The sequence below is a fragment of the Ovis aries genome, chromosome 3 (assembly GCF_016772045.2).
Source record: "Ovis aries strain OAR_USU_Benz2616 breed Rambouillet chromosome 3, ARS-UI_Ramb_v3.0, whole genome shotgun sequence".
Classification (NCBI taxonomy): Eukaryota; Metazoa; Chordata; class Mammalia; order Artiodactyla; family Bovidae; genus Ovis; species Ovis aries.
The window spans coordinates 128,962,163-128,982,379 of record NC_056056.1 but is presented as its reverse complement, the minus strand read 5'-3'; positions in this window follow the sequence as shown (position 1 = coordinate 128,982,379).

Sequence of the window (20,217 nt, the reverse complement as noted above, 5' to 3'; positions counted from 1 at the left end):
TACAGTACTTTAACTGTAAAAGGTTTCATGCCTAAAAAATACCAGAGATTAGTAAGAATACTCTTCCCACAGTGCATCCAGAGACCTCCAAAATAGTTTATATTTTTCTACCTAGGACGTGAATCAAGAGAAAGACTCCAGCTGTTAAGCCTTGACTTTAGATTGACATTAGTTCTCCTTTCACGTCTCTTGGTCTCCCAACCCAGATAGCCATCATGTCTGCAAGCACCTTCTGTCTGCAGTTGGAACTCCTGTCACAGGAGAGACTGCTGTTATGCTGGTTAGGAGTTTAAGCTCAGGAGACTAGCTTCAGATTATAGTTTTGCCACTTACAGTCATGAGACCTGGGACAAAAACTCTCTGTCTCATTTTCACCATTTTGTAAAGGGAGGATAGTAACAACATCTACATTGTAAGAAAATTAAATTAAATGAGGATTAAATGAGGTAATGTAGGTACAGGAGTTAGCACAGTATTCTTCTAGAAATAAATTCCCTCAGCTATTTTTAATAGCAGGAGAATAGAACCCATCATCTTCATTTGGTCATTAACTAAATCAAATTGTGTTTTTACCATTTAATTTTATTTTTGAAATAATATTTTGTAAGCCTTTTATTAGATGAGCAATATACAACCATTATAATTACAAATTATAATTTCATGTAAGCAAGAAGAAAAAGTTATTTTAAATCTTATCATCTAGAGAAGACATTTATAATGACAGCAACACCACCACCACACACACTTTTTTCCCTGTGCAAATACGTGCCTCTATTATGCATAAATAATTCCATTTAAACTAGAGTGAAATTAAAAACTCTGTTCGTGTTTGTCAAAAGCACATGCACTGCAGCCAAACTGCCCTGGTGTAATTCCTGACTTTGCCGGTCAGTGGGCTACATGACCTTGGGAAAATTATCGACCTCTTTCATGTGTTGGTTTCTTCATCTGTAAAGGGAGAATAATTAGCGGGTGTCCCTCAAAGTGTCGTGAGGATTAAGTGAGAGTTTACGTAAAGCCTAGCACTCTTCATTGCAGAAATTCCTGTGTTAGGATATATCTTTTAAGGATCCCATTTTAGGCCTTTTTAAGGGTAACACATCAGGATCTAGTGTGAATCTCTTCCCGTTACTTATCTCTCTGCTACCCTGATGCTCTAGCCCTTTAATTCTTCACATGACCAGTGTAGTCACTCCTTTGGTTTATACGTGATTTCTGAATGGATAAGTCTAGCTCAGTTGAGATAGAGTCAGTACCTACAGTAAGATTATTTTTTCCAATAAGATTTAATCTGGTTGGGAGTAGTAACTGTATTTTACACTTCATATTACCCATGTATATACATGCTATGCTTTGAATGTTAAAAATATGATTTTTTGAAAGAGTACTTGAAAAGTCCATAAAGTAACATTCATCAACTGAGAAAATGTTTACTCGCTGTTCTAAATGAGTTACTTGCATTTTTTTTTTCCTACTTTGGGAAGAGGCAATTGAATGTGCTGATAAAGATTTTTTTCTATAATGTTGCTTGAGCTGTATTAAAATTTTTTTTGGCCTTTGCTTGCAGGTCCTTAAGCATTAAGTATTTTTTTCTTCAAATTGGCATTTGCTGTTTGCTGTTTGTCTGTACAAAGTGTAAGGCAAAAGATGAAAGTAATACTCTTAAAAAAAACCTGAAATCTCTCCAAAGACGATTGCAACAAAAATTATCCATTGCAACTTTATAATTAAAGTGCTTGATGAAATGCACATGTTGAATAAGTTTTTGAAAAAGTTCCCCTTGCTGCCTTCTCCCATTTAAAAGATTAATTCATTTAACTGAAACCAACCAGAGGAAGGAAACAGTGTGCAGACTTAAAATTTTGTTTGGAAACAATTAAGTTCTGTCTTTCCCAAAATATAGATTGTGCAATTAATAGGGAACTTGGCTAGACCAAGGCTGTTGACAAAATGTAGCTAGAAGATTTGGGCTATTTTTAGTTATTATGCCATTTGTACTTAGTAATTTTTAACATGAACATTTACTTACATGGAAGTTATTCTTTTAAGAGAAAATGAAGAAATAGTTGGCATATGTTTTGAGAAAATATCTTGTTTTTAGTAAAAAAACAAAACCCCAAGAAACCCTATACTCTTAAGGAGATAAATATCCTCATTGACTTTAAGTGGGGGGAAATTGTCTTAGGACATAAAACCCTCACTTAAAAGATTCATTACATGTAAAACTTATTCTGAAGAAGTAAAAATTCTCATCTATTAAACATTTTAATACTGTTTTTGCTTTCAAATATATCTAGTCACTGAAGGTCTAATAAACTTTTGTCTGGTAGAGAAAATTAGGAGAATTACTGTAATAAATAAAAAGGATTTTTAATTAACATTGTCAGTAAAAGGGGTCCTTCTTAAGTTCTTGAAAATACTTAAAATATCTTCCACTCTTCAGTCGATTCTTTGGGACCCAGTAGACTGTAGCCCTCCAGGCTCCTCTGTTCATGGGATTCTCCAGGCAACAATACTGGAGTGGGTTGCCTTGCCCTTCTCCAGGAGATCTTCCTGATGCAGGGATCAAACCTGTGTCTCCTTAATCTCTCACACATTGGCAAGTGGGTTCTTTACCACTAGCACTACCTGGAAAGCCCCCTGTCTTCAATGTGTTAGTCACTCAGTCGTGTCCGACTCTTTGTGACCCCATGGACTGTACAGCCTGCCAGGCTCTTCTGTCCATGGGGTTTTCCAGGCAAGGATACTGGAGTGGGTTGCCATTTCCTTCTCCAGGGGATCTTCCCGACCCAGGGATCGAACCCGGGTCTCCTGCATTGCAGTCAGAGATGCTTTACCATCTGAGCTACTAGGGAAGCCCCCTCTCTTCAATGAATGGTTTCAATTATGATCTTTCTTTCAGTGTTTTTTCCCTTCATAAGTAGTAAAAGACAGTTTGAGTTCTGTTCTTGTTAAGTACCACACACCTTCGGTAAGTGGGGTAGGAAGAAAGGAGATGTTAAACACCTCATTGCCATGACACTTCAGTATCTCTGTCCAGTGAGTGCATGTCAGCAAAATCAGAGAGTAGGTGCGTTTTCTCAGGATCTCACTTCACTTACTTGGAGCTCTTAGTTTCCTCTTGTCCTGGCTTCTGAAGATCCTGAGCGCTCTAGAACTTCCAGCGGATGTGCCTCACTAGAGCTCCGGCCTGTGCTCTGGATCCATTAGATGGAGCCACCTTGGGATCTAAGCAGACAACTACAGGGCCCCCCTAGCACTGGCTGCCCCATTCTTATTTATTTATTTTTAATTGGAGAGTAATTGCTTTACAGTGTTGGTTTCTGCTATACAACAACGTGAATCAGTCAGAGGTATATGTTTGTCTCCTCCCTCTTGAACCTCCCTCCCACCCCACCCAACCCTCTAGGTTGTCACAGAGCACCTGATTGAGCTCTCTGCATCACACAGCAAATTCCCACTGGCTATTTTGCATACGGTAATTATGGTAATTATGTTTAAGCCCGGGGGGACTCTTTCAGTTGCCCCACCCTTTCCTTCCCCTGCTGTGTCTGCAAGCCTGTTCTCTGTATCTGCATAGCAGCCCCATTCTTAACACTTCCAACAAACAGAAGGGCAGAGACTTCTGTTTTCCTGCCATTGACATGAAAGGTTTAGGAATCAGGCAAGTCTGGATGGGGTAATAGGATTCATCAAGGCCACTAGGGGGCATCATGACTGCCTACCTCTTGCCTGCTGTTTTCCTGTGTGTGTGTGTGTGTTTAGCTTATGCTGCTGCTACTGCTAAATCGCTTCAGTCGTGTCCAACCCTGTGCTGAAGGAGGAAACAGACAGAGCTGGGCTCCATCTCAGGCCAGACTGCGAACATTAGGCTACATGCATGGTCACCCTCCCAATGGACTCTGAACTTTGTGCCTGGTGTCTATAGAAGCGGCATACCAATGGGAAACCAGACCCCCGTAAAAGAGCCTCAGGACTTGTGCTTGGACTCTCCATTGCCTAAAGAATATGCTAATTACTCTGTAACAGAACAAAGTCGTAAATTCCATTATGTTTATCGGGATATGACCACAGTCCTGTTGATAAATGTCCACTGTTTATCTAGTCTTGTGACACATGAATCATGGGTTAACTTTGATCGTATCTCTCTTTTACCTTGTCCAGACTAGTTTCAAGGACTTTGAGGAGGTAGGTTTGAGCAAGTACACTTAGGGTATATAAGGTTTTCACAAAACCTGGTCGGGGTCCTTGGCTAAGAGGAGACTCTGCCCTGGGCCCGCGGATGTAATAAACTGCACTCCACTATCTGCATTGTCCTTCTGAGTGAGTTTGTTTTCTGGAACACGTGGCTACAACAGTGCAACCCCATAGACGGCAGGCAGCCCACCAGGCCCCGCTGTTCCTGGGATTCTCCAGGCAAGAACACTGGGGTGGGTTGCTATTTCCATCTCCAATGCATGAAAGGGAAAAGTGAAAGTGAAGTCGCTCAGTCTTGTCCGATTCTTTGCGACCCCATGGACTGCAGCCTACCAGGCTCCTCCGTCCATGGGATTTTCCAGGCAAGAGTACCAGAGTGGGGCGCCAGTGCCTTCTCCGTCCCACATGCCACAATATTTTAAAAAATAGTAATAATAATAAAGGACCACTGGTGCTTAAGAACCTGCTTGCCAATGCAGGGAACACAGGTTTGATCCCTGGTCTGGGAAGATTCTGCATGACTTGAGGCAACTGAACACTTGCCCCGCAACTGCTGTGAGCCTTCATGCTCTAGAGCCTGTGCTCAAAAAAGAAGCCGCAGCAATGAGAAACCAGTGCAGTGCAACTAGAGTGTAGCCCACGCTCACCACAACTAGAGACGGCCTGCATGAAGCAGCAAGACCCAGCACAGACTAAATAAATAAAATTTTAAAAGGGGGGAAAGAAAAGGGCCTTATCTACCAGCAATCTGGCCAGTTTACCTTCATCCTCGCTTAGGTACTTGGACTTCCATCATATTAAAATGAATTGTCCTTGTTGCTAGTTAAGCCGGCTGTCAGGCTTCCATGGTGGCTCAGACGGTGAAGAATTCACCTGCAGGAGACCGGGGTTTGATCCCTGCGGCAGGAAGATCCCCCAGAGAAGGGAATGGCTACCCACTCCAGTATTCTTGCCTGGAGAATTCCATGGAGCCTGGTGGGGTCACAAAGAGTAGGATACGACTGAGCAGCTAAGCACACAGCACAAGCCAGCTGTCGTCCTCCCATTCCTATCCCTCACCCCTGCCTCTTGCTCTATACCTCAGTCTTCTTGTCTTTCTCCTGTATTACCAATATTTCTCTCTACTGGATAACTTTTTATTTTTTCAGTTTGGCTACCTCCTGTCTTCGTTGCAGCATGCTAGGGCTGGAGGCACTCGGGCTTAGTTATCCTGCCCTGGAATCTTACTTCCCCAACCAGGAATCCAAACTGTGTCCCCTGCATTGCAAGGTGGATTCTTTTAAAAGTTATTTTTTAGGAGCGAAAACTTCAGAGGAGGTATTTTACATGCAGGATCCTTTGAACTGGACCTTGTCAAATAAATAGTAGAGATAAAAGCTATATGCCAAGTGCATTTCACTTAACATGAAGCCTTGGCAAGAGTAATTAATGCAGAAAGAAACAAATAAAACCCCACATACACAATTACAACTAATAAGAACGTTAAAAAGATTTCTGGGGACTTCCTTGGGGGTCCAGTGGTAAAGAATCCACTTTCCAATGCAAGGACCATGAGTGCAATCCCTGATTGGAGAACTAAGATCCCATCGGATGTGGGGCAGCTAAGCTCACATGGCACCACCAGAGAAGCCCAGGTGCTGCAACGAAGACCCAGGACAATCAAAAAAAAAAAAAAAAAAAAACCCGCACAATTCTTTCTCTAGTTTCTGAAAAGCGTGCATAAAAGTATCAGGAAACTTGTTTTTGAAGGTCAGTAGGACATATCTGTAAACTCTTCTATATAAAAAAATATACATGGCTCATAATCACAAAAAATGACAAAGTAATACATTTACATGGATTTTAATAAAGATTTTAATAAAGCCCCACTTCACTCCATCCTGCCTCCCTTTTCTAATCCCTTACCTTGAAAGTATACTTAGAAAACTGCATTTGCTTTCTTATTTCTAAGTAGTAGCTACAGATATTTCTTGATTTCCAATTTGAGGTATTATCTATTGACTATCTACAGAGAAGGCAATGGCACCCCACTCCAGTACTCTTGCCTAGAAAATGCCATGGATGGAGGAGTCCATGGGGTTGCTAAGAGTCGGACACAACTGAGTGACTTCACTTTCACTTTTCACTTTCATGCATTGGAGAAGGAAATGGCAACCCACTCCAGCATTCTTGCCTGGAGAATCCTGGGATGGGGGAGCCTGGTTGTCTGCCATCTATGGGGTCTCACAGAGTCAGACACGACTGAAGCGACTTAGCAACAGCAGCACTGACTATCTACAAATCTTTCAAATACAATGTTCCTCATAGCTGAGCCATATAGGGAACTGATTAATTTCCGTTCTTCCATAATTCTATAATTTTCCTTCCTTGATGTTAAAATTGACTCAGTTTTTTTTCCCATTGCTCCATATTCTTTAATGAACATCAAAAGGCAGTCAATATGCCAGCAAATTTGGAAAACTCAGCAGTGGCCACAGGACTGAAAAGGTCAGTTTTCATTCCAATCCCAAAGAAAGGCAGTGCCAAAGAATGCTCAAACTACCGCACGATTACACTCATGTCACACGCTAGTAAAGTAATGCTCAAATTCTCCAAACTGGGCTTTAGCAATACATGAACCGTGAACTTTTAGATGTTCAAAGTGCATGTAGAAAATCAGAGGTCAAATTGCCTACATCCACTGGGTCATTGAAAAAGCAAGAGAGTTCCAGAAAAACATCTATTTCTGCTTTATTGACTATGCCAAAGCCTTTGACTATGTGGATCACAATCAACTGTGGAAAATTCTGAAAGAGATGGGAATACCAGACCACTTGACCTGCCTCTTGAGAAACCTGTATGCAGGTCAGGAAGCACCAGTTAGAACTGGACATGGAACAACAGACTGGTTCCAAATAGGAAAAGGAGTACGTCAAGGCTGTATAATGTCACCCTGCTTATTTAGCTTATATGCAGAGTACATCATGAGAAACGCTGGGCTGGAGGAAGCACAAGCTGGAATCAGGATTGCCGGGAGACATATCAATAACCTCAGATATGCAGATGACATCACCCTTATGGCAGAAAGTGAAGAGGAGCTAAAAGCCTCTTGATGAAAGTGAAAGAGGAGAGTGGAAAAGTTGGCTTAAAACTTAACATTCAGAAAACAAAGATCATGGCATCCAGTCCCATCACTTCATGGGAAATAGATGGGGAAACAGTGGAAACAGTGTCAGACTTTATTTTTTTGGGCTCCAAAATCACTGCAGATGGTGATTGCAGCCATGAAATTAAAAGATGCTTACTCCTTGGAAGAAAAGTTATGACCAACCTAGATAGCATATTCAAAAGCAGAGACATTACTTTGCTGACTAAGGTCCGTCTAGTCAAGGCTATGGTTTTTCCTGTGGTCATGTATTGATGTGAGAGTTGGACTGTGAAGAAGGCTGAGCGCCGAAGAATTGATGCTTTTGAAGTGTGGTGTTGGAGAAGACTCTTGAGAGTCTCTTGGACTGCAAGGAGATCCAACCAGTCCATTCTGAATGAGATCAGTCCTGGGATCTCTTTGGAAGGAATGATGCTAAAGCTGAAACTCCAATACTTTGGCCACCTCATGCGAAGAGTTGACTCATTGGAAAAGACTCTGATGCTGGGAGGGATTGGGGGCAGGAGGAGAAGGGGATGACAGAGGATGAGATGGCTGGATGGCATCACTGACTTGATGGATTTTAGTCTGAGTGAACTCCGGGAGCTGGTGATAGACCGGGAGGCCTGGCGTGCTGCGATTCATGGGGTCGCAAAGAGTTGGACACGACTGAGCAACTGAGCTGAACTGAACCTTAAATTGGCTGAGAGTTGTAACTACAAAGTAAAGGTGATGTGGCTTCAGAGATTGGACAAGCTGGGTGTAAGAATCCAGTTCTTACTCAGATTTTCCAGATGGTCTTAGGAAACTTTGAAGAAGTCAGTTGACAGCTTGGAGTGTCAGCACAGCTGGCTACGGATTCTCTGAACTTCCATCTACCATAGTGTACTGGAAGGGTAGGACATGCCCAAAGCTCTGGTTCTCTGAATGGTAAAACCAGAGAAAGCAGTGGGGCCTCTGCTTCATGGAGTCTCTCATCTAGGAAGGGAGACTGGTGATCTGCAGCTAAATACACACACAAATGCGTACTTACCGATTGAAAAGGTGGTGTCAAACTGGAGACAGAATAATGATGGAGAGCAAAGAGGGAGCTGTACATATGTGGTCAGGGAGGAAAGCCTGAGAATGCATCACTGAAGTAAAAAGGTAGGACAATGGAGGAAAAGCAAGTTCGAGGTCTCGAGGACAGTTAGCGGTTAAGGTTATGTCTCAAAGACAGCAGGATTATGTCCAGGACACAAAAGGAGTTCCTTGTGGCTGGAAGAGGGGACACAAAGCAGGAGGGGGCTCAAAATGAAGTCTGAGATAGTAACCCTCATTCTTTGGGATTGTGAAGCCAGTGCTGCTGTATTTGTGGTCTGCACATGGGCTGCAGGTCTGCAAACTATTGGCTACTGTCTGTGATCAGAAAAAGAGCTGTGCACACAGAAATCAACTATGCTACCTGGGATGCTTTTTAAGTACGCTTATACACACACGCATGTAGCAAAGACTTTCTCAGTAAAAGAAGGAGTGGGCAGCTTGATACTGATGTTCTGATGTAAATTCCTTACTTTGTTGAGGACTGATACTTTGAGCATATGATGGACAATCACTGAAGGACCTTCAGTGCACATGAATGTATATGTGGTGGTGAGGGAGTTGGTGGGAGGATGTTATGCTGAATTCACTTTTCAAAATAATTTCTGTGACTGTCAAATAGAGTGGAGTGGGAAGAGGCAGGCGAAGAGCGAGTCAGGACCAGTGGTCTAGGGAAGAGATGGCAGTGGGCCTGCACCAAGGTGGTGGCAATAGAGGTGGAGGATTAGTGGGCTGATCACTGTCTTTTTGGAGACAGACTCAATAGGATTTTCTCTTGCATTGGAGGATGGGGAATTAAGAGGATCCTTTACACTTGACCTCCATGTTTCTGCTCTGAAGAGCCTTTTGAATATTCATGCCGTTGATTGAGACAGCGACAGTTGAGGAGGAATGAGTTTAGAATAGGGCAGATGGTATGTTCAGATATTAATAGTGGTAGTTCTAATAGTGGAGTTTTTTGGAAAAAAAATAGCCTTTATGAAATCTTCAAATTAATAAATAATAGCACAGTCCACTTTTTTTTCTCCTAAAATGCCTCTTTTGAGTTCTTATGTCTTCGGCAGTGGAAGCGTGGAGTCATACCTACTGAACCACCAGGGAATTCCCATGAAATGCTTCTTTTGAGAGCAAAGAAAAGAAAGATAAAAAGTTTTGTTGAGATATAGATGTTGGGAGTGGGTTAGGTTCATTCATCAGCTGAGGGATCTTTTCAGCATAAGTGATTTAGCTCTGTGACTCAGCCAAGTTATATAGCTGCCATGATCATGAAGAGAGCTTCTGAATGGTTGAAATTATAAATGTTATACCCACGAATACCAAGGGGTATGTCCAGGGTGAGGAATAAGTTTCATCTGCACTGTCAACTCTGATTAATTTTTAGTGAATGCTCAGAAAGCTCTTGTGGAGGCCACATCTGGATTGAGTGAAAAGGCTGCTGCCGTCAATTTTTCAGTGTGTACCTTGGATGCAAGAGGAACCGTTGCAGCAGACAGGCCAAGTGTCTGCCAACCCTCTGCATCCTTCAGGTATAGAACATGAATTGGATAAATGTCTCAACGTGTGTGGCGCTAGATATATGGTTCCCAAACCTGCAAAATGGAACAAACACTAAACTTTGAAGAGGACTGTCTATGTGATTAAACTTTGGGATGGATTCCAAGAACTGGAATACAATGTTGGAACTGTTCTTTCCTTTGACCTTGATACTGGAACCAGAGCTCACTGATAGTAACTAAAACGCCCTCTGGGTTGTTAATGCAGTTTTGCTCTGGGATCCATTAGAGATACAAAAACAGCCTGATAAAGATTGGGCAAGTTCCACAGGTCTGCCAGGGCTGATTGCCATGGAGTCAAATTATATGGCTGCACTTGGTGATACAGTGGACCATTCTCAACTTCTCCCATTTTATTCTAAATGCACGAAGACCGTTTTGCTTTCTGTTTACTCATTTCAATTTAATTTGGCTCTATCATCCCTTCCACTACCTCTGAACCTTTCCCAGCAAATGATGGCTTTTTCTCCCCTACCCCAAAGAAGATTCTGGTGACTGTGTAAACTATTTTGGGTTGCCAGAGAAACAGAAGACTAGTTTGGATTCATCAGAGAGTGGCAACATTTTGATGGAAACTTGGGTAGAGTGCTGCCAACCTCTGCTCAGGTTGTACAGATAAAGTTTGATGTGTGATATTAGAGTTGGCTATCCAAGGTCTCTGCCATGACTTCATCAGTAATAATGATAATAATTTTCATGTGAAACAGAAGGGAAATAATGATTTGAGGAAGTTGGTAGAACCAATTACATCAGTTTTAGGGCCAAAATTCATGAACAGCTTCATTTGTCTAGTGGAGAGAAGACCCTAGTAATTTTTATAATTTAGATACATTTGTCAAGGAGCTACCAAATCCACTTGACATGAGAAAAAATGAGTCAAATTTTTTAAAAAAACTACTTTTAATTTACCCTGGGATGTTTGCTATGGGAGTGAAAATTGAGATAACAAGTGAATACTTGTTTATTTGTAAATATTTGGGTAGACTCATAGAGTTGGGGATGATTGAGGTCATTTAGTCGACATGGTTTCAAAGACTTTATTCTTTATAATAGCACAACTTTTTTTTTGTTTTTTAAAGAAACTTTTTGTTCAAGTTCAGTGCAAAACAGGTAAAAGTAAAAGTGATTGTGTAGGCAATGATGTAGAGAGTTGAGAGCATGACCCACTTGGGTTTGTGCCTCCTGGGAAAAACCCACCTGGTTTTTCCATGAGATACCACTGTTCTAAGGACTCGATTTGAAAACTACTAATCTAATGCAGTGTCCTCATTTTATAAACAAGGAATAAGATGACTTACCCAGAACCGTACAGTTGGTTATTGGGTGGACCTGCTCCCCATACTTATGATCTTTCCATTACATTATACTTGGAGTGTCAGTGATGACCCCCCTGTTTCCTGAGCTCCCCTCTGATCCTTCCTATTGCTCTTGTCAACAGGGTTCTATTTATAATCTTATTCTTTCCTTGTTATTTAATAGACTTCATCCCCACCACTGCAATTCTCGTAACAGCCTAAAGAAAAACTTTTCTGACTCCATGTACACATGAGAGTGCAGTGAGGAACAGCGGGTGTGACTTCCTCAATGGCCGCTGCTCCCGAGTGTGCGCTGTGAGCAAGGGTACAAGTCCATGATGAATAGTGGGTGGAAGGGGAGCAGGGAAGTGCAGACTGTCTAGACATCCTGTATTGCACTCTCCTGCCATGTGACAGAAGAGAGTGATGAGACACTCTCTGCAGATCTTGGGTTGTTTGAATGCTGCTCCCTTTCCCAGAACTGGCATTTTGTGTGGCCTCTGATAAATGTTAAATTCTTATGTCCTGTTTTGTGAGATTTTAAATCATGTACAGTTAATGAGCAGACTATTACAAAGCATGACAGTGTCTATCACCTGAATAAAAGAAGCAGTGTTAATTTTATGTGGACTTGTATTTCTAAGGCACTGATTTTTGGAGGTAGATATGGTTTTGAATTTCTCATCCATTTTTTTTTTCTCATAATGAGGAAGGTGATGTTCAAAGCGGTGAAGAGCTGTGTCCGTGATGAGTCAGCTAGTGTGAGGCACGGAAACTCAAACTCAAACTCAGTCCTCCTCACTCAAGACCCATTGCTCATCCCACTGTTTGGTTTGATTTGATTGAAAAAAATATGCATCCTCCCATACAAAATATCCATGAGAGAAAGAGGGAGATTTTCCTGTTTCTTTGATGGGGAAGGGTAGACAATAAAGACCCTCTAAGTGCTGAAGCCTTTACCGCATTTACAGGAAATCTGCTTTCTAAAATCATTGTTTGCCAACTCCTTTGGTCATTAAAAAAATTTTTTTTAATTGGAGAAGGAAATGGAAACCAACTCCATTATTCTTGCCTGGAGAATCCCATGGACAGAGGAGTCTGACAGGCTATAGTCCATGGGGTCACAAGAGTTGGACATGACTTAGCAACTAAACCACTACCACCATGGGCAATAATATCTTTTGGAGAGATGGAGTAATCTATATATGACAATAATGAAAGGGAAAAGCCTTCACTGTATTAGCTTTGTCCTTAAAGAATAAATAATCGTTATTTTTCCTATCTTTGAAAGCAGTCAATTAGAGATTAAGAGTTTGGGCTCTGGAGCTGGACTGCCTGGGTCTGGATTCCAGCCTTGCTTTTTTAAAAATTTCTTGGCTGTAGCACATGGCCCTCAGGGTCCTAGTTCCCTGATCAGGAATCAAACCCATGCCCCTGGCATTGGAAACACAGAGTCTCAACCACTGGCCTGCCAGGGAAGTCTATAGGCTTGCTTTTTACTGGTTGCATGACCTTCATTGAGTTAGTTAACCTCATTGTGGCTGGTATTTTTTTGCATTTGTAGAGTAGGTGAATAAGAGTAAATACTTCAGAATGTTCTGAAGATTAAATGTGTAAATATATGCAGCTGATAGAATAGTCTAGCATTTATTAATAGTAAGCACTTAATAAATATTAATATTATTATTCCTATATGGATTAAAGGCACCCTCTAAATCCAGATGCACATCAAACTTATAATTGTTTGAAACTGGATGTGGTATTTGTTGTTTGAAGCAGCTACAGCTTGAGATAATTTGTTATGCAGACGTAGATAACCATGCATCAACCATGATTAAACGTCAGCACCAATAAATATGTAGACAGTCTAGACAGAGCACGTCTGATGTCTAATTCTTGTTTTTTTATGTACTTATTCAATATGCGTTTAAACTATGCTAGGCTTTGTGGACACAAAAGTTATAAATAATTTTTTAAAAAGACACTGTCCTTGCCTTCTCAGAAAAATAAGCTTGAAAAATTTGTGGCAGATGTATTTATGCAAGTAATTTATTGTACACTGTTGCTTGTTAATTGTTTAATTTGAATAATTTGTTAAATATGTAGTCAAGTATCTTTATAAGACAAGCAAACAAACCAGTCCTTCTGATTGCTGTGGATTCCAACAGCCATCTCTTTCTACGTTCGGAAGCTTTTAGACATTGTCAACCACCAGTAACCTCTTTTGGGATGACTTTGCTTGTTAGGGTCTTCCCTGGTAGCTCAGTTGGTAGAGAATCCGCCTGCAATGCAGGACACACCAGTTTGATTCCTGGGTTGGGAAGATCACTGGAGAAGGGATAGGCTACCCATTCCAGTATTCTTGGCCTTCCCTGGTGGCTCAGCTGGTAAAGAATCTGCCTGCAATACGGGAGACCTGGGTTTGATCCCTGGCTTGGGAAGGTCCCTTGGAGAAGGGAAAGGCTACCCACTCTAGTATTCTGGCCTGGAGAATTCCATGGACTGTATAGTTCATGGGGTCACAAAGAGTCATACAGGACTGAGCGACTTTCACTTTCTTTCTTTTTGCTTGTTACAGACCAGAGCTGGTGGAAGGTCTGTTTTCTGGACTTTATTCTCTCATGCTTTCTTGAGTGTAATTAACATGGCACATCCTGTGTCAGGTGAACTGGGGATGGGAGGAGGAGGGTGAGGACAAAAACCTGAGTAAGATGTGGTGTCAACCCTCAGAGGGCTAGGCAGTGAGAGGTGGGGTAGGGTGGGGATGGAAATGAACAGGAAACGGTCTTGCCTTCAGAGAGCCCATTGTCTGAGCGAGTTAGTAAACAAGCAGTGACAGGGCTGAGAATCCTGCAGAGTGCTGAGGGGGCACGGGAGAGGAAGTGACTGGGGCAGCCTGGGGGGACCGAGGAAGGCTCAGACAGGAAGTGGTATACAGAGTGGGTCAAAGGATGACTCACGGTTGAATAGAAGAGAGGGTGAGTTTTAAGGCAGGGAAAGCTGCATGTCCAAAGGCACGGAGGCAAGATTCACCAAGCGGTCAGTATTAGGGCACCGCTTAGCTTCAGTGACACGTCATTGCCCATGCTCTCAGCTCAACCAGCAGAGTCTGGTATGAGCCACTTCCTGTCCACCTTCGCAGGCTGTTTCTACTTCATAACCACTAACCACATTAGCTCCTTTTTTAAAGATTTACATTGTTGTGTTACTTTCAGGTGTACAGCAAAGTGAATCGGTTAAACATATTTGTATATCCACTCTTTCTTAGATTCTTTTCCCATATAGGCCATTACAGAGCATTGAGTAGAGTTTTCTGTTCTCTACAGCAGGTTCTTATTGGTTGTCTATTTTCTCAGTGTGTAAATGTCAATCCCAATCTCCCAATCTTTCCACGCCCCCCCCCACGCCCTGCCCGATAATCATGTTTGTTTTCTACATCTGTAACTCTATTTCTGTTTTGTAGGTAAGTTCATTGGTACCCTTTCTGTAGGTTCCATATATAAGCAATATCATATGATGTTTATCTTCCTCTCTGTGTCTGACTTACTTCACTCAGTATGACAATCTCTACAGCTATCCATGTTGCTGCAAATGCATTATTTCATCCTTTTTTATGACTGAGTACTATTCCATTGTGGAGAAGGCAATGTCACCCCACTCCAGTACTCTTGCCTGGAAAATCCCATGGACGGAGGAGCCCAGTAGGCTGCATGGGGTTGCGAAGAGTCGGACATGACTGAGCGACTTCCCTTTCACTTTTCACTTTCATGCACTGGAGAGGGAGGTGGCAACCCACTCCAGTGTTCTTGCCTGGAGAATCCTAGGGATGGGGGAGCCTGGTGGGCTTCCGTCTATGGAGTCGCACAGAGTCGGACATGACTGAAGCGACTTAGCAGCAGCAGCAGCAGCAGTGTTCCATTGTATATATGTAGCACATCTTCTTTATCCAGTCCTCTGTTGGTGGATATTTAGGTTGCTTGCATGTCCTGGATATTGTGAATAGTGCTCCAGAAACACTGGGGTGCATGTCCCTGGACCATCATAAGCACGATCACTTCAGAGGTGCTGCCCTTTAGGTTTTTCTATACTTTACCTGTGTCTTTAGGTTTTTCTATACTTTACCTGTGCCTTAAGGTTTTTCTATACTTTGCCTGTGTTCTTAATCTCTCTTTAACTTTTCTATGACAGTCTGTTTCCTGCCAGGATTTGGAGAGATAGTAGAGGGCTGGGCAGAGAAGGGAATGGCACCCCACTCCAGTACTCTTGCTTGGAAAATCCCATGGATGGAGGAGCCTGGTAGGCTGCAGTCCATGGGATCGCGAAGTCGGACATGACTGAGCAACTTCACTTTCACATTTCACTCTCATGCATTGGAGAAGGAAATGGCAACCCACTCCAGTGTTCTTGCCTGGAGAATCCCAGGGACGGAGGAGCATGGTGGGCTGCCGTCTCTGGGGTCACACAGAGTGGGACACGACTGAAGTGACTTAGCAGCAGCAGCAGCAGCAGCAGCAGCAGCAGAGGGCTGGGGACCAAGTTAGGAAAGGGCTTGCATGCATGTAAGCAGCTTGGATCATGTTCATTTGGAAATGGAGAACTATCAAAGATAGATCTTTATGTAGGGGTATGAGATAACCCAAGGAGTGCAGTTAACACATGGGATCAGGATAGATCATATTCTTTACACTTTAGATAGTACACTCTGTTGGTGAAGAATGAGTATGACCTGCTAACATATGCATATCTGTTTATTTGTAAGTTATATCCATGCATTAGTTTTTATTGAAATATAGTTGATTTATAAGATTATATTAATTTCAAGTATATAGGAAAGTGATTCTATTTCAGTTCAGTTCAGTTCAGTCACTCAGTCGTGGCCGACTCTTTGTGACCCCATGAATTGCAGCACTCCAGGCCTCCCTGTCTATCACCAACTCCTGGAGTTCACTCAAATTCACGTCCATTGAGTCGGTGATACCATCCAGCCATCTCATCCTCTGTCATCCCCTTTTCCTCCTGCCCCCAATCCCTCCCAGCATCAGAGTCTCTTCCAATGAGTCAACTCTTCGCATGAGGAGGCCAAAGTACTGGAGTTTCAGCTTTAGCGTCATTCCTTCCAAAGGACACCCAGGGCTAATCTCCTTTAGAATGGACTGGTTGGATCTCCTTGCAGTCCAAGGGACTCTCAAGAGTCTTCTCCAACACCACAGTTTAAAAGCATCAATTCTTCGGCACTCAGCTTTCTTCACAGTCCAACTCTCACATCCATACATGACCACAGGAAAAACTATAGCCTTGACTAGATGGACCTTTGTTGGCAAAGTAATGTCTCTGCTTTTCAATATGCTATCTAGGTTGGTCATAACTTTCCTTCCAAGGAGTAAGCGACTTTTAATTTCATGGCTGCAGTCACCATCTGCAGTGATTTTGGAGCCCAGAAAAATAAAGTCTGACACTGTTTCCACTGTTTCCCCATCTATTTGCCATGAAGTGATGGGACCAGATGCCATGATCTCCGTTTTCTGAATGTTGAGCTTTAAGCCAACTTTTTCACTCTCCTCTTGTACTTTCATCAAGAGGATTTTTAGTTCCTCTTCACTTTCTGCCATAAGGGTGGTGTCATCTGCGTATTTGAGGTCATTGATATTTCTCCCAGCAATCTTGATTCCAGCTTGTGCTTCTTCCAGCCCAGCGTTTCTCATGATGTACCCTGCATATAAGTTAAATAAGCAGGGTGACAATATATAGCCTTGATGTACTCCTTTTCCTATTTGGAACCAGTCTGTTGTTCCATGTCCAGTTCTAACTGTTGCTTCTTGACCTGCATACAGATTTCTCAAGAGGCAGGTCAGGTGGTCTGATATTCCCATCTCTTTCAGAATTTTCCACAGTTTATTGTGATCCACACAGTCAAAGGCTTTGGCATAGTCAATAAAGCAGAAATAGATGTTTTTCGGGAACTCTTGGTTTTTTCATGATCCATCAGATGTTGGCAATTTGATCTCTGGTTCCTCTGCCTTTTCTAAAACCAGCTTGAACATCTGGAAGTTCATGGTTCACATATTGCTAAAGCCTGGCTTGGAGAATTTTGAGCGTTACTTTACTAGTGTGTGAGATGAGTGCAATTGTGTTGTAGTTTGAACATTCTTTTGCATTGCCTTTCTCTGGGATTGTAATGAAAACTGACCTTTTCTAGTCCTGTGGCCACTGCTGAGTTTTCCAAATTTGCTGGCATATTGAGTGTAGCACTTTCACAGCATCATCTTTCAGGATTTGAAAGAGCTCAACTGGAATTCCATCTATTTATACATATAAAATATATATACTTACATATGTATATTTCAAATTACTTTCCATTAAATGTTATTATAAAATATTGAATATAGTTCCCTGTGCTATAAAATAAATCCTGTTGCTTATCTGTTTTATGTATAGTAGTTTGTATATGTTAATCCCATACTCCTAATTTACTTGTCCCACCTCTCTTTCCCCTTTGGGAACCTTAAGTTTGCTTTCTACACCTGTGAGTCTGTTTCCGTTTTGTATATAGGTTCATTTGTATTATGTTTGAGATTTATTTAAGTAATATCATGCAACATTTGTCTGTCGCTGTATGATTTATTTCACTTAGTATGATAATCTCCAGGTCCATCTATGTTCCTGCCATGCATTCTTCTACTAACAACTTTTGCATAATGTAAAATATAAAAGTTGGTATTAAAAGGAGCAAGATAAAATAAACTATATTTAAATACTTCAAGTTGATTTTCAGTTTTTATGTTACTAAAAACCATGCTATTTGTGTTTTGGTTGCTTCATTTTTAAGGGTCTTGCTAAAATTGTAGCTAATGTTTCATTATACACTTAGAGTGTCCTTCATTGTTGAAGATGGTGCATATAAATCCATTTTCCAAATAATCTTGATAACTTCTGTTGGGTAGAGGTAGGCTAATCTCTTGTCTGATCTAGTTACAATTGTTTTGGACATGTAGTATGGTGATAAATCACTTCAACCAAGAGTAGTTTGTTAATTTAAAACATTGTTTTCCATATTTATAGCAAAGAAAACAAAGAAATTAGAATAGTAACAATTATTAAATAATTTGGCCCATGTTATTAATTACAGATGAATAATCAGGAATTTTAAGGTGCCAGTTTAAACTCATACTAGGGGAAAAAGAAAAAGAACAGGAGCTTTTGATACATGATCTAAATAAAACTTCAGAACAATCTTGCAAAATCAGCATTATTTGTAGCTTTTTATCATGAGGAAACTTCTTAGAAACATGCAAAGATCAAGGAGCTTTCCCAGGAGCTAATAAATGTCAGAGAATTCTTCAATTAAACTCTGGTCTATCTGTGCCTGGAGAACTCGTCCCTTACCTACCTATAAAAAGCTGATAAAGAAAGGGGAAATTTGGGATGCTTTTATCAGATGGCCTTGATTTTCTCAGTAAAATAGAGGAAGAGGCTTAGTAGCCTTAAAAGGCTGTGTTCAGATAAAACTGGTGTGAAATGTGATTAACTAGCTTGCAGACAGAGCCCCCTTAAAAGCTGCTCCCTTCACTCCTTTCCACATTAAAACCAAGAATCTGACACTCTCCATATAGCCAGTTCACTCATATTCCATCCTGGTTTCTCTGTGCTTCCTTCCTTCGCAGCTGGAGGGACCATGCTTGGCACTTATAGTTACTGGTATAAGTGAGTAAGGACTTGGCCGGGGGAAAAAACAAAGAATGCACATTTCCTTTGCTTGTTATTTTTGGCGTATTGTTTCTGGGCCCAAGTTGCAAGATGTTAAGGTGCTTGTCAAAAAATGTGAAGGGTCCTTAGGGAGGAAATGGCTGGAGGCCACTCATGACAACACTTGAAGGGGAAGGCCACCATTATAAGGTATAGAAACCTTGATGAGAAAGTCTGGTTTGATAGCTGGGCAGGTGATGTTAGCATAATTCCTATGGTGCTGGGGCACCATCTTATCTGTATAATCTCTTGAGTCTGACAAGTCTGTGTCCTCTTTTTTTTTTTTTTTTAACTTTTTATTTTTACTTTATTTTACTTTATAATACTGTATTGGTTTTGCCATACGTTGACATGAATCCACCACGGACAGCTGAATTCTACCAAAAATTTTGAGAAGAGCTAACACCTATCCTACTCAAACTCTTCCAGAAAATTGCAGAGGAAGGTAAACTTCCAAACTCATTCTGAGGCCACCATCACCCTAATACCAAAACCTGACAAAGATACTACAAAAAAAGAAAACTACAGGCCAATATCACTGATGAACATAGATGCAAAAATCCTCAATAAAATTCTAGCAATCAGAATCCAACAACACATTAAAAAGATCATACATCATGACCAAGTGGGCTTTATCCCAGGGATGCAAGGATTCTTCAATATCCGCAAATCAATCAATGTAATTCACCACATTAACAAATTGAAAAATAAAAGCCATATGATTATCTCAATAGATGCAGAGAAGGCCTTTGACAAAAGTCTGTGTCCTCTTTAACAGAGCCCAGCAATCTGAAAATTCATGATCATTGAAAGGGTTGGGGGCCTGGGGGTATCCTAGTACAGGTGATAAGAGAAGATAGCCTAGATTTAGAGTAAGCAGTAAGATGCAAACTTGGATGAACTTTAGAAGGACAGTCACGGGGCTGAGGACTAGACCAAAGAGTCAACCAGAAGGGAACAGGATAATTGCTGACTTATACATGGAAAAGTGAAAAGTGAAGTCACTCAGTCGTGTCCGACTCTTTGTGACCCCATGGTCTGTAGCCTACCAGGCTCCTCTGTCCATGGGATTTTCCAGGCAAGAGTACTGGAGTGGGGTGCCGTTGCCTTCTCCAGGAGTTCTTCCTGACCCAGGGATCGAACCCAGGTCTCCCGCATTGTAGGCAGATGCTTTACTGTCTGAGCCACCAGGGAAGTCCTCTGTGTGGAAAGAGCCCTTCTAAAG